The sequence below is a fragment of the Salvelinus alpinus genome, chromosome 12, assembly GCF_045679555.1.
Source record: "Salvelinus alpinus chromosome 12, SLU_Salpinus.1, whole genome shotgun sequence".
NCBI lineage: Eukaryota > Metazoa > Chordata > Actinopteri > Salmoniformes > Salmonidae > Salvelinus > Salvelinus alpinus.
Genome location: NC_092097.1, coordinates 53,900,063 through 53,918,447, shown reverse-complemented (window position 1 = coordinate 53,918,447; position 18,385 = coordinate 53,900,063). Strand labels below are relative to the sequence as shown.

The window sequence follows — 18,385 nt, the reverse complement described above, 5'->3', positions numbered from 1 at the left end:
ATCTCTAGGAAACATCTCTAGGAAACATCTCTAGGAAACATCTCTAGGAAACATCTCTAGGAAACATCTCTAGGAAACATCTCTAGGAAACATCTCTAGGAAACATCTCTAGGAAACATCTCTAGGAAACATCTCTAGGAAACATCTCTAGGAGACATAAAGATGTTGTGCATCCAAGTGCATTGGTATTCAACTGCATGTGTGTGTGTGTGTGTGTGTGTGTGTGTGTGTGTGTGTGTGTGTGTGTGTGTGTGTGTGTGTGTGTGTGTGTGTGTGTGTGTGAGTTGTGCATTCAATTGCATTAATATTTAACTGATCTAAAGACTGAACCTGACTGGATATTTCCTCTGGTAGTTAGAAGGCTACAGTTTTTACGCAATGCAGAAACAAGAGAGAGAGAGCGAGAGAGAGAGAGAGAGGGCGGGAGATGTTGAGAGAGAGAGAGGGGGGGACGGACAGACAGACCAGAGACAGAGAGAGAGACAGACAGAGACAGAGACAGAGACAGAGAGAGAGAGAGAGAGAGAGAGAGAGAGAGAGAGAGAGAGAGAGAGAGAGAGAGAGAGAGAGAGAGAGAGAGAGAGAGAGAGACAGAGAGAGACAGAGAGAGAGAGAAACACTCTTCAACAATTATATCAACAAATTGGCCACTATTCTAGAAAAATACTCAGCCGCTGGTGTTAGTCTCCACAATTCAGAGTTTAAATGTCTACTCTTCACAGATTACCTATTACTGCTGTCACCCACAGCACATGGCCTACAGCAGAGCCTGGACCTGCTAGAGCAGTACTGTCAGACCTGGGCCCTGGCAGTAAACCCCAAAAAGACTAAAATAATGATCCAGAGAAAATCCAGATCTCAGGGAATTATACCAAAGTTTTCAATTGGTACAAAATATATAGAGTACTGCACACACAACAATTACTTAGGATTAAAAATAAGCTCAACTGGACACCTTAATGACGCAGTGAATGAACTGAGAGAGAAAGCACACAGGGCATTCTATGCCATTAAAAAACAAATTCAAATTTAAATACCTATTACAATTTGTCTGAAACAAAATGAATGTCATTGAACCAATTGCACTTTATGGCAGCGAGGTGTGGGGTCCACCTGCAAAACAAGATACATTTATTTACCTTTATTTAACTAGGCAAGTTAGTTAAGTGGGTTAACTGTGGGTACAGTGGGTTAACTGCCTTGTTCAGGAGCAGAACGACAGATTTGTACCTTGTCAGCTCAGGGATTTGATCTTGCAACCTTTCAGGTTGCTAATCCAATACTCTGACCACTAGGCTACGCTGCCGCCCCATTTCACCCAACGGGACAAACACCCCATTGAAACCCTGCATGCAGAGTTCTGTAAGATTCTCCTACATGTTCAGAGGAAAACTACACATATTGCATGCAGGGCAGAATTAGGCCAATATCCACTAATAATAAAAACTAAAAAAAGAGCAATTAAGTTTTGAAAACATCTAAAATACAGTGTCACCCTCTCATATGATTACCAAGCCCTGCAATGCCAAGAGCTGAGCAAAGAAAAGAGTCCCCTCCTCCAGCTGGTCCTGGGGCTGAGTTCACAAACCTGTTCTACTAACACACTGAAGCATCAGGACCAGAACATCCAATCAATCAGAATAATTTTTTATTGTTCATTTCACTTTTGTGTATTATCTAATTCACTTGCATTGGCAATGTAAAATATGTTTCCCATGCTAATAAAGCCTTTTGAATTGAATTTGAATTGAATTTAATTGAGAGAGAGGCAGAAAGACAGATAGCGAAAGAGAGACAGAAAGAGACAGAAAGCGAGAGCGACACAGAGAGAGAGAGACAGAAAGAGAGAGAGAGAGAAAGAGATAAAACACCAAAATATATACTGCATACATGTACCATACTCACCTTGCCCTCTACCCCACGATACAAAACACCACACATCACAATAACCAAAACCTCACCACTTCTACAACCGTATATCCAACCCATCTTCCCCAGCTATACAGACACACCATACCTCCTGAAACACACTTATCATTTTATACCAAATACTGAACCAAATTCCACCCTAAGGCGCCCAGAGACCATCCCATTAAATATTAGTAAAGGGTCTGTTATCGCCTCACCTTTGACCCTGTTCCTTCTTGTTAGCCAAATAGCCAACTTTGCCTGAGCAAACAGAATATTCAACAACACACAATTGGCCTTCTCTTTATTTGAATACCTGTACCCCATTATAAACATCCCAACGGTAAAACCACCCCCAACCTCTCACACAGACATTACAACAGTAAACCCACCCCCAACCTCTCACACAGACATTACAACAGTAAAAACCACCCCCAACCTCTCACACAGACATTACAACAGTAAAAACCACCCCCAACCTCTCACACAGACATTACAACAGTAAAACCATCCCCAACCTCTCACACAGACATTACAACAGTAAAACCACCCCCAACCTCTCATACAGACATTACAACAGTAAAACCACCCCCAACCTCTCATACAGACATCACAACAGTAAAACCACCCCCAACCTCTCATACAGACATTACAACAGTAAAACCACCCCCAACCTCTCATACAGACATTACAACAGTAAAACCACCCCCAACCTCTCACACAAACATCCCAACAGTAAAACCACCCCCAACCTCTCATACAGACATTACAACAGTAAAAACCACCCCAACCTCTCATACAGACATTACAACAGTAAAACCACCCCCAACCTCTCATACAGACATTACAACAGTAAAAACCACCCCCAACCTCTCACACAGACATCCCAACAGTAAAACCACCCCCAACCTCTCACACAGACATTACAACAGTAAAAACCACCCCCAACCTCTCACACAGACATTACAACAGTAAAACCACCCCCAACCTCTCACACAGACATTACAACAGTAAAACCCACCCCCAACTTCTCACACAGACATTACAACAGTAAAACCACCCCCAACCTCTCACACAGACATTACAACAGTAAAACCCACCCCCAACTTCTCACACAGACATTACAACAGTAAAACCACCCCCAACTTCTCACACAGACATTACAACAGTAAAACCACCCCCAACCTCTCACACAGACATTACAACAGTAAAACCCACCCCCAACTTCTCACACAGACATTACAACAGTAAAACCACCCCCAACCTCTCACACAGACATTACAACAGTAAAACCACCCCCAACCTCTCACACAGACATTACAACAGTAAAACCACCCCCAACCTCTCACACAGACATTACAACAGTAAAACCACCCCCAACCTCTCACACAGACATTACAACAGTAAAACCCACCCCCAACTTCTCACACAGACATTACAACAGTAAAACCACCCCCAACCTCTCACACAGACATTACAACAGTAAAACCACCCCCAACCTCTCACACAGACATTACAACAGTAAAAACCACCCCCAACCTCTCACACAGACATTACAACAGTAAAAACCACCCCCAACCTCTCACACAGACATTACAACAGTAAAACCACCCCCAACCTCTCACACAGACATCCCAACAGAGACATTAATGGCATTAACCTTAACAAACAGAAAACACATGATGCACAGTTTCACTCATAACAGAGAAAGGACACCCGACTCCCGGTTCAACCCGTGCCAACTAGCTGTTAGTGGCCAGGGCTCCATGTAGAACCCTCCACTGGAGGTCCCCAGACCTCCTTCGGGGTTTGTAGAGCCCCCTCCATCTTTCATTTTATTTCACCTTTATTTAACCAGGTAAACTAGTTGAGAACAAGTTCTCATTTACAACTGCGACCTGGCCAAGATAAAGCAAAGCAGTTCGACACAAACAACAACACAGTTACACATAAACAAATGTACAGTCAATAACACAATCAGAAAAAATCTATGTAAATGTAGAAGAGTAGGGAGGTAGGCAATACATAGGCCATAGAGGCGAAATAATTACAATTTAGCATTAACACTGGAGTGATAGATGTGCAGATGATGATCTGCAAGTAGAGATACTGGGGTGAAAAAGAGCAAGAGGGTAAGTAATAATATGGTGGTGAGGTAGTTGGGTGTGCTATTTACAGATTGGCTGTGTACAGGTACAGTGATCAGTTAGCTGCTCTGACAGCTGATGCTTAAAGTTAGAGAGGGAGATATAAGACTCCAGCTTCAGTGATTTTTGTAATTCGTTCCAGTCATTGGCAGCAGAGAACTGGAAGGAAAGGCGGCCAAAGTAAGTGTTGGCTTTGGGGATGACAAGTGAAATATACCTGCTGGAGCGCGTGCTACGGGTGGGTGTTACTATGGTGACCAGTGAGCTGAGATAAGGCGGGGCATTACCTAGCATAGACTTATAGATGACCTGGAGCCAGTGGGTTTGGCGACGAATATGTAGTGAGGGCCAGCCAACGAGAGCGTACAGGTCGCAGTGGTGGGTAGTATATGGGGCTTTAGTGACAAAACGGATGGCACTGTGATAGACTACATCCAATTTGCTGAATAGAGTGTCGAAGGCTATTTGGTAAATGACATTGCCGAAGTTGAGGATCGGTAGGATAGTCAGTTTTACGAGGTTATGTTTGGCAGCATGAGTGAAGGAGGCTTAGTTGCGAAATAGGAAGCAGAGTCTAGATTTAATGTTGGATTGGAGATGCTTAATGTGAGTCTGGAAGGAGAGTTTACAGTCTAACCAGACACCTAGGTATTTGTAGTTGTCCACATATTCTAAGTCAGAACCGTCCAGAGTAGTGATGCTAGTCGGGCGGGAGGGTGCGGGCAGCAATCGGTTGAAGAGCATGCACTTAGTTGTACTTACATTTAAAAGCAGTTGGAGGCCTCGGAAGGAGTGTTGTATGGCATTGAAGCTCGTTTGGAGGTTTGTTAGCACAGTGTCCAAAGAAGGGCCAGATGTATACAGAATGGTATCGTCTGCGTAGAGGTGGATCAGAGAATCACCCGCAGCAAGAGCGACATCATTGACATATACAGAGAAAAGAGTCGGCCCGAGAATTTAACCCTGTGGCACCCCCATAGAGACTGCCAGAGGTCCAGACAACAGGCCCTCCGATTTGACACTGCTCTCTATCTGAGAAGTAGTTGGTGAACCAGGCAAGGCAGTCATTTGAGAAACCAAGGCTATTGAGCCTACCGATAAGAATACGGTGATTGACAGAGTCGAAAGCCGCCATCTCTTATCGATGGCGGTTATGATATTGTTTAGGACCTTGAGCGTGGCTGAGGTGCACCCATGACGAGCTCGGAAACCAGATTGCATAGTGGAGAAGGTACGGTGGGTTTCAAAATGGTCGGTGATCTGTTTGTTAACTTGACTTTCAAATATTTTAAAAAGGCAAGGCAGGATAGATATAGGTCTGTAACAGTTTGGGTCTAGAGTGTCTCCACCTTTGAAGAGGGGGATGACCGCGGCAGCTTTCCAATCTTTGGGGATCTCAGACGATATGAAAGAGAGGCTGAACAGGCTAGTAATCGGGGTTGCAACAATTTCAGCGGATTATTTTAGAAAGAGAGGGTCCAGATTGTCTAGCCCAGCTGATTTGTAGGGATCCAGATTTTTGGGCTCTTTCAGAACATCAGCTGTCTGGATTTGTGTGAAGGAGAAGCGAGGGGGGGGGGGGGGGGGGTTGGGAAAGTTGCTACAGGGGGTGCTGAGATGTTGGCCGGGGTAGGGGTAGCCAGGTGGAAAGCATGGCCAGCGGTAGAAAAATGCTTGTTGAATGATCAATTATCGTAGATTTATTGGTGGTGACAGTGTTTCCTAGCCTCAGTGCAGTGGGCAGCTGAGAGGAGGTGCTCTTATTCTCCATGGACTTTACAGTGTCCCAAAACGTTTTGGAATTAGTGCTACAGTATGCAAATTTCTGTTTGAAATTTCTAACTCACTGAGTATATTGGTTCCTGACTTCCCTGAAAAGTTGCACATCGTGGGGGCTATTCGATGCTAATGCAGAATGCCACAGGTGTTTTTTGTGCTGGTCAAGGGCAGTCTGGGGTGAACCAAGGGCCATATCTGTTCTTAGTTCAATTTTTTTTTTATGGGGCATGCTTATTTAAGATGGAGAGGAAAGCACTTTTAAAGAGCAACCAGGCATCCTCTACTGATGGGATGAGGTCAATATCCTTCCAGGATACCCGGGCCAGGTCGATTAGAAAGGCCTGCTTGTTGAAGTGTTTTAGGGAGCGTTTGACAGTGATGAGGGTTGGTCGTTTGACCGCGGACCCATTACAGTCTGGCAGCAATTGACCGAGCTGAGGCTAGCTGATGACCGCTAGCAGTGGTTAACTGACTACTAGCTAGTAGCTAGTTAGCTGGCTAGCATCTGTTGGGTTTTCCGGTTCTACAGTATAAAAAATAGCAGATCCATACCACATTGGGTGAGGCGGTTTGCAGGAGAGCATGTTGAAATTGAGGTTAAAAATAAAAATATATATATACGAAGAAAAAATATATATTCACGGGACACGACAAGACAAAGACAAAGAGATAAACTCACAGGAGGTCTGCTTTTACACTGAGAACAACCAAATCTAAAACCCACCATACTCTCCGCCCCACATACCCCCTGCCACTGATGTGCCTTCACTCCTTTTAGGCTCCTAATGTTCCTCACCTTAATGCAGAGGTTGTAGAGGGCTTTACCTCCCACCCCCTCAAACTCCCCCAGGCTCGGAGTGTTAAAATCTAACAAGTCCTCCAGACCAACTTGCCAGTCCCCAGTCTCTGCAGTCACCTGCAGTGGCGGGAAACATTGGTGGCCCCTCCCCCTTTAGCCGCTCAAACACCCTCCTTACCGGCTCAGACAGTGCCTCCTGGACCTCCTACAGGAATCTCTCCAGCAGCCTAAGAAACGTTATTCCTGTTTGTTGTGCCAGGACTTCCTGGGTTTTCCACCCCTCCTCTCCCAGCAGTCGCCTTAGTAAACCCGCTGCCATCAGTTGCCTCTGCAGGGTGGCCGACTGAACTGATCTCAAAGGGATGGCTGAGTTGTGGAAGATATACTCCTCCCACACCCACAGCCCAGGCTCCACACCCCCTTCTCGTGTGGGCCCTAGCAGCTGCCAGGCCCTCAGCATTGCAGAGTAAAAGTCTGAGAGAACTGCTGTACTTTCCCCACATCCCATCATTGACTCAGAGACTCATACTCCTCTCTTTGCTGTCTCCACCTTTCCCAAAAAGTCTGGAAACCTGAGAAGAAAATAGCATCTTGCAAGAGCTTTACATTAAACTTCCAATAGGATGCCTTCCCGAGGCCCTGGTGAAATAGGCAGCCGAGCCATGGTTATGTGGTGATCAGAAAACCCCACCGGGAGAATGGTAGCACCCACCAGCCTATTACTCTGATTCCTGGACATGTAAAACTCCACCGGGAGAATGGTAGCACCCACCAGCCTATTACTCTGATTCCTGGACATGTAAAACCCCACCGGGAGAATGGTAGCACCCACCAGCCTATTACTCTGATTCCTGGACATGTAAAACCCATCAAGTCTGGCTGCACTCCCCCTGGCCCCAAAGACCTTCACCCATGTATACGGTCTTGTGTTGGGATGACTAGTTATCATACATCCACTCGGTCGAACTGATTAATGATGTCTCTTAACACTCACACTGACCCTGAATGAGGCTCTTCCCCATTTTTGTCTTTGGTAAAATCCATTGTACAGTTCCAGTCCCCTCCGATCACCAGCGTCTCCTCAGGCGCTACCTGTGAGAGTTCCTGTCTAAGACACCCAAACAGAACCCCTCTTTCTCTCCCTGTGTTAGGCGCATACAAATTCATAAAGACAAAACCCATGTTGATAATTTCTGCAGCCTACCCCTACACACCTCCTTTGAGGAGCACATTGCACTAAAATGTGTCTCATGGCTCAACACAATTGCCCTTTTCCACCAGAGCCCCCAATCAACTTCATTCACCACATCACTATGCGTCTCCTGCAGAAACAACACCTGTACTTTCTTTTGTTTTACATATTCACCCAACAGACTCCTCTTTCCCACATCTCTGCTGCTATTTATATAAAGTGAACCTACCCGAAGAGACTCCATAAGAAGTGGGAGAAAAGCCAGCAAAGAAAGAGACCAACAGCAAAGCTCAAAAAGCTCCCAGTGCCAGAAACAAACTATTCATCTAAACGGTGTCTGAAGGTAGACCTATGCGCACTGTTATGACCCACTTCCTCAACCTAAACCGTTTCCTGGGTGAGAGGACACCATGCCCCTCATTTTTCATAGCATGTTGTACTGATCTTACAAACTTTCTCGGATCAGAAAACATTTTTTTCCCCTTGGTCTCATTCTGGAACCTTGTCAGTTCCCTCACCGTATACATTGACCCCTCTGCTTGACTGGCTGTCAGCTCCGGACCCATTGAGGAGGAGTCTGAAAAAAAGGCCTCCTCATCATCTTCTTCCTCAGACTCACTTTCCTCCTCCTCATCTCCATCTCCCAACCACCTGCCCGTTCTCTCTAGGCGGGACCTCCCCCCAGCACCAGTGTGCTCAAGGCACGAATGGTATCGTCTGCATAGAGGTGGATCAGAGAATCACCCGCAGCAAGAGCCTTTGACCACACCAGCCTCTCCCCTCCCAACTTCTTTCTTCTCCCCCTTTTCCTTTTCCGCTTGATACCCTCCTACTCCCCCCTGGTCTCTTACACTTCTCCACTATACTCTCCTCATCCACTAGCATAACCTGACTAGATCCAGCCTCATCTACTCCACCATCCATAACCTGACTAGACCCAGCCTCATCTACTCCACCATCCATAACCTGACTAGACCCAGCCTCATCTACTACACCATCCATAACCTGACTAGACCCAGCCTCATCTACACCACCATCCATAATCTGACTAGACCTAGCCTCATCTACTCCACCATCCATAACCTGACTAGACCCAGCCTCATCTACTCCACCATCCATAACCTGACTAGACCCAGCCTCATCTACAACACCATCCATAACCTGACTAGACCTAGCCTCATCTACTCCACCATCCATAACCTGACTAGACCCAGCCTCATCTACACCACCATCCATAACCTGACTAGAATCAGCCTCATCTACACCACCATCTATAACCTGACTAGACCCAGCCTCATCTACACCACCATCTATAACCTGACTAGACCCAGCCTCATCTACACCACCATCCATAACCTGACTAGACCAAGCCTCATCTACACCACCATGTATAACCTGACTAGACCCAGCCTCATCTACACCACCATCTATAACCTGACTAGACCCAGCCTCATCTACACCACCATCCATAACCTGACTAGACCCAGCCTCATCTACACCACCATCCATAACCTGACTAGACCCAGCCTCATCTACACCACCATCTATAACCTGACTAGACCCAGCCTCATCTACACCACCATCTATAACCTGACTAGACCCAGCCTCATCTGCACCACCATCTATAGCATGACTAGACCCAGCCTCATCTACACCACCATCTATAGCATGACTAGACCCAGCCTCATCTACAACACCATCCATAACCTGACTAGGCCTCATCTACACCACCATCTCTAGCCTGACTAGGCTCAGCCTCATCTACACCACCATCACTGGCATGACTAGGCCCAGCCTTATCTACACCACCATCTCTAGCCTGACTAGGCTCAGCCTCATCTACACCACCATCACTGGCATGACTAGGCTCAGCCTCATCTACACCACCATCACTGGCATGACTAGGCCCAGCCTCATCTACACCACCATCTCTAGCCTGACTAGGCCCAGCCTCATCTACACCACCATCCATAGCATGACTAGGCCCAGCCTCATCTACACCACCATCTCTAGCCTGACTAGGCTCAGCCTCATCTACACCACCATCTCTAGCCTGACTAGGCCCAGCCTCATCTACACCACCATCTCTAGCATGACTAGACCCAGCCTCATCTACACCACCATCTATAGCATAACTAGACCCAGCCTCATCTACACCAACATCTATAACATGACTAGACCCAGCCTCATCTACACCACCCTCCATAACATGACTAGACCCAGCCTCATCTACACCACCATCTATAACCTGACTAGACCCAGCCTCATCTACACCACCATCTCGAGCATGACTAGACCCAGCCTCATCTACACCACCATCTATAGCCTGACTAGACCCAGTCTCATCTACACCACCATCTATAACCTGACTAGGCCCAGCCTCAGCTACACCACCATCCATAGCATGACTAGTCCCAGCCTCATCTACACCACCATCTATAACCTGACTAGGCCCAGCCTCAGCTACACCACCATCCATAACCTGACTAGACCCAGTCTCATCTACACCACCATCTCTAGCATGACTAGACCCAGCCTCAGCTACACCACCATCCATAACATGACTAGACCCAGCCTCATCTACACCACCATCTATAACATGACTAGACCCAGCCTCATCTACACCACCCTCTATAACCTGACTAGACCCAGCCTCATCTACACCACCATCTATAACCTGACTAGACCCAGCCTCATCTACACCACCATCTATAACATGACTAGACCCAGCCTCATCTACACCACCATCTATAACATGACTAGACCCAGCCTCATCTACACCACCATCTATAACATGACTAGACCCAGCCTCATCTACACCACCATCTATAACATAACTAGACCCAGCCTCATCTACTCCACCATCTATAACATGACTAGACCCAGCCTCATCTACACCACCATCCATAACATGACTAGACCCAGCCTCATCTACACTACCATCTCTAGCATTACTACACCCAGCCTCATCTACACCACCATCTATAACATGACTAGACCCAGCCTCATCTACACCCCCATCTATAGCCTGACTAGGCCCAGCCTCATCTACACCCCCATCTATAACCTGACTAGACCCAGCCTCAGCTACACCACCATCCATAGCATGACTAGACCCAGCCTCATCTACACCACCCTCTATAGCATGACTAGACCCAGCCTCATCTACACCACCATCCAAAGCATGACTAGACCCAGCCTCATCTACACCACCATCCATAGCATGACTAGACCCAGCCTCATCTACACCACCATCCAAAGCATGACTAGGCCCAGCCTCAGCTACACCACCCTCTATAACCTGACTAGACCCAGCCTCATCTACACCACCATCTATAACCTGACTAGACCCAGCCTCATCTACACCACCATCTATAACATGACTAGACCCAGCCTCATCTACACCACCATCCATAGCATGACTAGACCCAGCCTCATCTACACCACCATCCAAAGCATGACTAGACCCAGCCTCATCAACACCACCATCTAAAACATGACTAGACCCAGCCTCAGCTACACCACCATCCATAGCATGACTAGGCCCAGCCTCTACTGCTTGCGTCTCATTGACCTCGATTTCCCCCACTGCCGCTTGTACTCTCACCTTGTCTACAACCTTTATGTGGGCACACAAAGCTCTTATGCCCCAAATCCCCACACTCAAAACACCGTAGACTATCTGTGCTGGCAAACACTGCGTAGAGCCCCTCCCCATGCCTCACTTTAAAATGCACATTTAACTGTTGTTCGTTGTTAGTCAGAAACATGAACACTTGCCTCCGGAACGAAACAACATGCTTAAAGCCCATTTTTCCCCCAATTTTTGCCTAAAATGACATACCCAAATCTAACTAAAGTGGTTGTTCCACTGGATATCATAAGGTGAATGCACCAATTTGTAAGTCGCTCTGGATAAGAGCGTCTGCTTATGTAATGTAAATGTAACTGCCTGTAGCTCAGGCCCTGAAGCAAGGATATGCATTTTCTCGTTACCATTTGAAAGGTAACACTTTGAAGTTTATGGAATTGTGAAAGGAATGTAGGAGAATATAACACATTAGACCTGGTAAAAGATAATACAAAGAAAGAAAAAAAAATGTCTTTTTTTTGTACCATCATCTTTGAAATGCAAGAGAAAGGCCATGATGTATTATTCCAGCCCAGCTGCAATTTAGATATTGGCCACTAGATGGCAGCATTGTATGTGCAAAGTTTTAGACTGATCCAATGAACCATTGTATTTCTGTTCAACATTTTGTATCAAGACTGCCCAGATGTGCCTAATTTGTTTATTAATAACTTTTCATGTTCAAAACTGTGCACTCTCCTCAAACAATAGCATGGTATTCTTTCACTGTAATAGCTACTGTAAATTGGACAGTAGCGTTAGATTAACAAGACTTTAAGCTTTCTGACAATATCAGATATGTCTACGTCCTGGGAAATGTTTTTGTTACTTACAACCTCATTCTAATCGCATTAGCATACGTTAGCTCAACCGTCCCGCAGGGGACACACCAATCCTGAATAAGTTTTAACGGCATCTGCCTGAAAACCTGCCGACAGTACACGAAAACCGCTAGCAAACTTACCAAAACCACTCAACTCTTCCCTGATTTAGGCCTCCCGGGTGGCGCAGTGGTCTAGAGCACTGCATCGCAGTGCTATGCTGCGCCACCAGAGTCTGGGTTCGCGCCCAGGCTCTGTCGCAGCCGGCCGCGACCGGGAGGTCCGTGGGGCGACGCACAATTGGCTTAGCGTCGTCCGGGTTAGGGAGGGTTTGGCCGGTAGGGATATCCTTGTCTCATCGCGCTCCAGCGACTCCTGTGGCGGGCCGGGCGCAGTGCGCGCTAACTGAGGGGGGCGGGTGCACGGTGTTTCCTCCGACACATTGGTGCGGCTGGCTTCCGGGTTGGAGGCGCGCTGTGTTAAGAAGCAGTGCGGCTTGGTTGGGTTGTGCTTCGGAGGACGCATGACTTTCGACCTTCGTCTCTCCCGAGCCCGTACGGGAGTTGTAGCGATGAGACAAGATAGTAATTACTAGCGATTGGATACCACGAAAATTGGGGAGAAAAGGGGATAAAATTAAAAAAAAAAAAAAAAATTAAAAAAAAAAATCTTCCCTGATTTGATCATCCGTAATATACGGAGGCAAATGTGTGACTACCCTGGTCGAAGGGGTAGAAAGAGGCAAAATTGGCACCAACACACCCCTTGCAAATATTCCACTAGCAATGAGCCTACCTACCAAATGTGCTCTTTTCATGAACACAACCACAGCTTTGTTCATTCTGGAAGTGGAATGTATAAATTCAGCTCCTACCTGTTCCCCGACTGCAAGCAGAACCTCCTCCACCTTAACTCCGTTCTCAGGAACACACCTGAATCCATGTCGTATCGACAGCGCCTCCTCCGCGCTAGGCTGAGAAGCCATCGCGCACACCACACATTCCAAAACACAGAAAACTAAAACTCTGTACTCTTCCACCCTACCTAATGAAAAAACCTGTGGATACCGCTAAAACAAATGGTGCATTAACCCTCCACCATAGTAAAGAAACATTTAAGAAAAGACCAAGACAGAATTAAGAAAATAAGTTAGGACAGAGCCTCAAACTCCAAAAAACTCCCAGCATGCACTGAGAGAGAGAGAAAAACAGAAATAAAGAGACAGAAAGACAGAGAGAGAGAGACAGAAAGAGACAGAGAGAGAGAGAAACAGAGAGAGAGAGAGAGACTAATTTAATTGAGATGACCCCCTGAGTATGAGGTAGGAATCCATTATTAAACAGTGTTTTGGGTATTTTATCCTGCAGTGGGAACATACTATATCTCCAACTGTTCATGTTTTCTTCATCCCATTCCATGCAGTGTTTCTAGTAATACATATGAAGTGGATAGTGGATTCTAAGCATCATATCATGTGTTATGTGTGTTATGTTAAAGGCATTATGCTGTATGGCACTTCTCTTCCACTTCCTAAGGCTTGCCTCCAGCTGCCCTGAGCACTTCTGGTATAAAATGTCACCTTACACAATGTGTGTCCCAGGAAGTTGTTCTCTTCACACTTTTCCCATCTCTGCTGTAATGTCATGTGCTTCTGCTCTGTTCTGAGGCAGGCTGCAGAGGTGTCTTCTGCTCTGTTCTGAGGCAGGCTGCAGAGGTGTCTTCTGCTCTGTTCTGAGGCAGGCTGCAGAGGTGTCTTCTGCTCTGTTCTGAGGCAGGCTGCAGAGGTGTCTTCTGCTCTGTTCTGTTATATTATAGTCTGCTCTATTCTGTTCTTCTCTATTCTGCTCTGTTCTATTTTGTTCTGTTCTGCTCTATTCTGTTATATTATATTCTGCTCTATTCTGTTCTTCTCTATTCTGCTCTGTTCTATTTTGTTCTGTTCTGCTCTATTCTGTTATATTATAGGCTGCTCTATTCTGTTCTTCTCTATTCTGCTCTGTTCTGTTATATTGTCTTCTGCTCTGTTCTGTTATATTATAGGCTGCTCTATTCTGTTCTTCTCTATTCTGCTCTGTTCTATTTTGTTCTGTTCTGCTCTATTCTGTTATATTCTATTCTGTTCTCCTCTACTCTATACTATGTATTCCAGTCTGCAGAACTCTCCTTGTGTATCTATTCTATTCAACTCTACTGCGTTCTACTATGTTCTGTTCTATTCCATCCATGCTGCAGAGCTCTCCTTGCCTTGCCCCCACTAGAGGTCCTCTCTGTACTGAGAGCCAGTCTGCTGATGTGATGCTCATACAGTCCAGATACGCCTGCTTCTCCTGGGCTTCACTACCATTCTATCCCTCTCTACTTGGCTGTTTTTCTGTTCTGTCCTAACTGCTGCTTGTTTTCTATCTAAAGGCTGATATAAAGGCCTGACTTACAGCACAATGACCGTGGAACATCATGTTTCCGGTATGAGGGACAATGGACTAAACATACAAAACATCACATAAATCCAGAGATTAGGCAAGGTTAAAGTTTTCAAAATACTGTACTTACACGGACCCCTAGCTAATTCATCCACATAGCGACAGCTACAGTATACTATAACCAGTCTACTAGCTAATTCATCCACATAGCGACAGCTACAGTATACTATAACCAGTCTACTAGCTAATTCATCCACATAGCGACAGCTACAGTATACTATAACCAGTCTACTAGCTAATTCATCCACATAGCGACAGCTACAGTATACTATAACCAGTCTACTAGCTAATTCATCCACATAGCGACAGCTACAGTATACTGTGACCACTATACTAGCTAATTCATCCACATAGCGACAGCTACAGTATACTGTAACCACTATACTAGCTAATTCATCCACATAGCGACAGCTACTGTATACTGTAACCAGTCTACTAGCTAATTCATCCACATAGCGACAGCTACAGTATACTGTAACCACTATACTAGCTAATTCATCCACATAGCGACAGCTACTGTATACTGTAACCACTATACTAGCTAATTCATCCACATAGCGACAGCTACAGTATACTGTAACCACTATACTAGCTAATTCATCCACATAGCGACAGCTACAGTATACTGTAACCACTTTTCTAGCTAATTCATCCACATAGCGACAGCTACAGCATACTGTAACCACTATACTAGCTAATTCATCCACATAGCGACAGCTACAGTATACTGTAACCACTATACTAGCTAATTCATCCACATAGCGACAGCTACAGTATACTGTAACCACTATACTAGCTAATTCATCCACATAGCGACAGCTACAGTATACTGTAACCACTTTTCTAGCTAATTCATCCACATAGCGACAGCTACAGTATACTGTAACCACTATACTAGCTAATTCATCCACATAGCGACAGCTACTGTATACTGTAACCAGTCTACTAGCTAATTCATCCACATAGCGACAGCTACAGTATACTGTAACCACTATACTAGCTAATTCATCCACATAGCGACAGCTACAGTATACTGTAACCACTATACTAGCTAATTCATCCACATAGCGACAGCTACTGTATACTGTAACCAGTCTACTAGCTAATTCATCCACATAGCGACAGCTACAGTATACTGTAACCACTATACTAGCTAATTCATCCACATAGCGACAGCTACAGTATACTGTAACCACTATACTAGCTAATTCATCCACATAGCGACAGCTACAGTATACTGTAACCACTATACTAGCTAATTCATCCACATAGCGACAGCTACAGCATACTGTAACCACTATACTAGCTAATTCATCCACATAGCGACAGCTACAGTATACTGTAACCACTATACTAGCTAATTCATCCCCTCATCATCAACATCACACCAGCTTCCTGTTACACCAGAATGTGGGCACACACACACACACACACACACACACACACACACACACCTCATCCTAATACCCAGACAATATCCACTGCCTCCTGAGAGAATCTCCTTATCTAAACAAGACACCCACCAAAGAGATCCACCTGTGTTCTGACCAATAAAACATCTGGGCTCATCCAAATACCCAGCACGAAGACAAGGCTCGTCAACAATGTACGACCTGACATTTGATAATCAGAGAGAGAGAGAAAGGAAACAGAGAGCGAGAGAGAGAGAGAGACAGAAAGAGAGAGGGACTAATTTAAATGAGATGACCGGAATGACAGAAAGAGAAAGGGAAAAAAGAGAGGGGGAGGAGAGAGAAATACCAAGAGGGAAATAAAAAGAGAGCGAGACAGAAATTGAGATCGAGAGAGAGAGAGAGAGAGAGAGAGACAGAGAGATAGAGATAGAGAGAGAGAGAGAGAGAGAGAGACAGAGAGATAGAGATAGAGAGAGAGAGAGAGAGAGAGAGACAGAGAGAGAGAGACAGAGAGATAGAGATAGAGAGAGAGAGAGCGAGAGAGAGACAGAGAGATAGAGATAGAGAGAGAGAGAGAGAGAGAGAGACAGAGAGAGAGAGACAGAGAGATAGAGAGCATGCGAGAGAGCACATGGGAGAGAGAGTGCGAGAGAAAGCGAGAGCAAGAGAGAGAGACTCTCTCTCACCTGACTGCCACAGAACCACAGCAACTACAGTCCAGAACTCCCTCCAGTCCATTTCAGCTGATCCTAGCCAGCATAATCACTTCCCTGCCACCCCCTGCTCTGATTCAATCCCTTTTGGTGCCAATGGTAACAAAATATTCAACCTGTTCTGGTCTCCTCTGTTCTGCCTCACTGCACTGAAAGACTAGGGAAGTCTCTGCCATTCTCCACAGGGCTATGATGTTGAATATGAGGGCTTTTCTTCAAGGACTGACTGTCATATTTGTTTTAACACGTCTAAACCAGAACTTTAGACGACATCTACGCAGCCGTCATACCGCTCAGGAAGGAGACGCGTTCTGTCTCCTAGAGATGAACGTACTTTTGGTGTGAAAAGCACAAATCAATCCCAGAACAACAGCAAAGGACCTTGTGAAGATGCTGGAAGAGACAGGTACAAAAGTATCTATAACCACAGTAAAACGAGTCCTATATCGACATAACCTGAAAGGCAGCTCAGCAAGGAAGAAGCCATTGCTCCAAAACCGCTATAAAAAAGCCAGACTACAGTTTGCAACTGCACATGGGGACAAAGATCGTACTCTTTGGAGAAATGTCCTCTGGTCTGATGAAACAAAAATAGAACTGTTTGGCCATAATGACCCTCGTGATGTTTGGAGGAAAAAGGGGAAGGCTTGCAAATCGAAGGACACCATCCCAACCGCGAAGCACGGCAGCATCATGTTGTGGGGCTGCTTTGCTGCAGGAGGGACTGGTGCCCTCCATAAAATAGATGGCATCATGAAGAGGGAGGAAGAATATGTGGAAATATTGAAGCAACATCTCAAGACATCAGTCAGGAATTCAAAACTTGGTCGCAAATGGGTCTTCCAAATGGACAATGACCCCAAGCATACTTCCAAAGTTGTGTCAAAATGGCTTAAGGACAACAAAGTCAAGGTATTGGAGTGGCCATCACAAAGTCCTGACCTCAATCCTATAGAACATTTGTGGGCAGAACTGAATAAGCGTGTGCAAGCAAGGAGGTCTACAAACCTGACTCAGTTACACCAGCTCTGTCAGGAGGAATGGGCCAAAATTCTTATTGTGGGAACTTATTGTGGGAAGCTTGTGGAAGGCTACCCAAAACGTTTGACCCAAGTTAAACAATTTAAAGGCAATGCTACCAAACACTAATTGAGTGTATGTAAACTTCTGACCTACTGCGAATGTGATGAAAGAAATAAAAGCTGAAAAAATCATTCTCTCTGCTATTATTCTGACATTTCACATTCATAAAATAAAAGTGGTGATCCTAAATGCCTTCAGGACATATGAACTTTCATGTACCTTAATAACAAAATTGTATTTTATCCGTAAAGTATGAGCCCAGCTGGTTTAGCCATGGACAAAGTCAGGAACCTTCCCGCTAGCCATGATTGGCTGAGATAAATGGATGGACTAGACATGCTGGGAGATGAGTTTGGATTGGTCTGTCATGTAGCATGCTTCCGTCTATAAACATGAGCTGCTCAGTATTGTTGATAG

At 45.5% G+C, this 18,385-nt stretch overlaps 1 protein-coding gene across 6 annotated transcripts in view; it reads right to left on the bottom strand.

Annotated features, from left to right (window-relative positions):
- The window catches only part of dock3 (dedicator of cytokinesis 3), a 414,918-nt gene that overhangs the window by 115,146 nt on the left and 281,387 nt on the right, over positions 1–18,385 (bottom strand). The window lies entirely within an intron of this gene.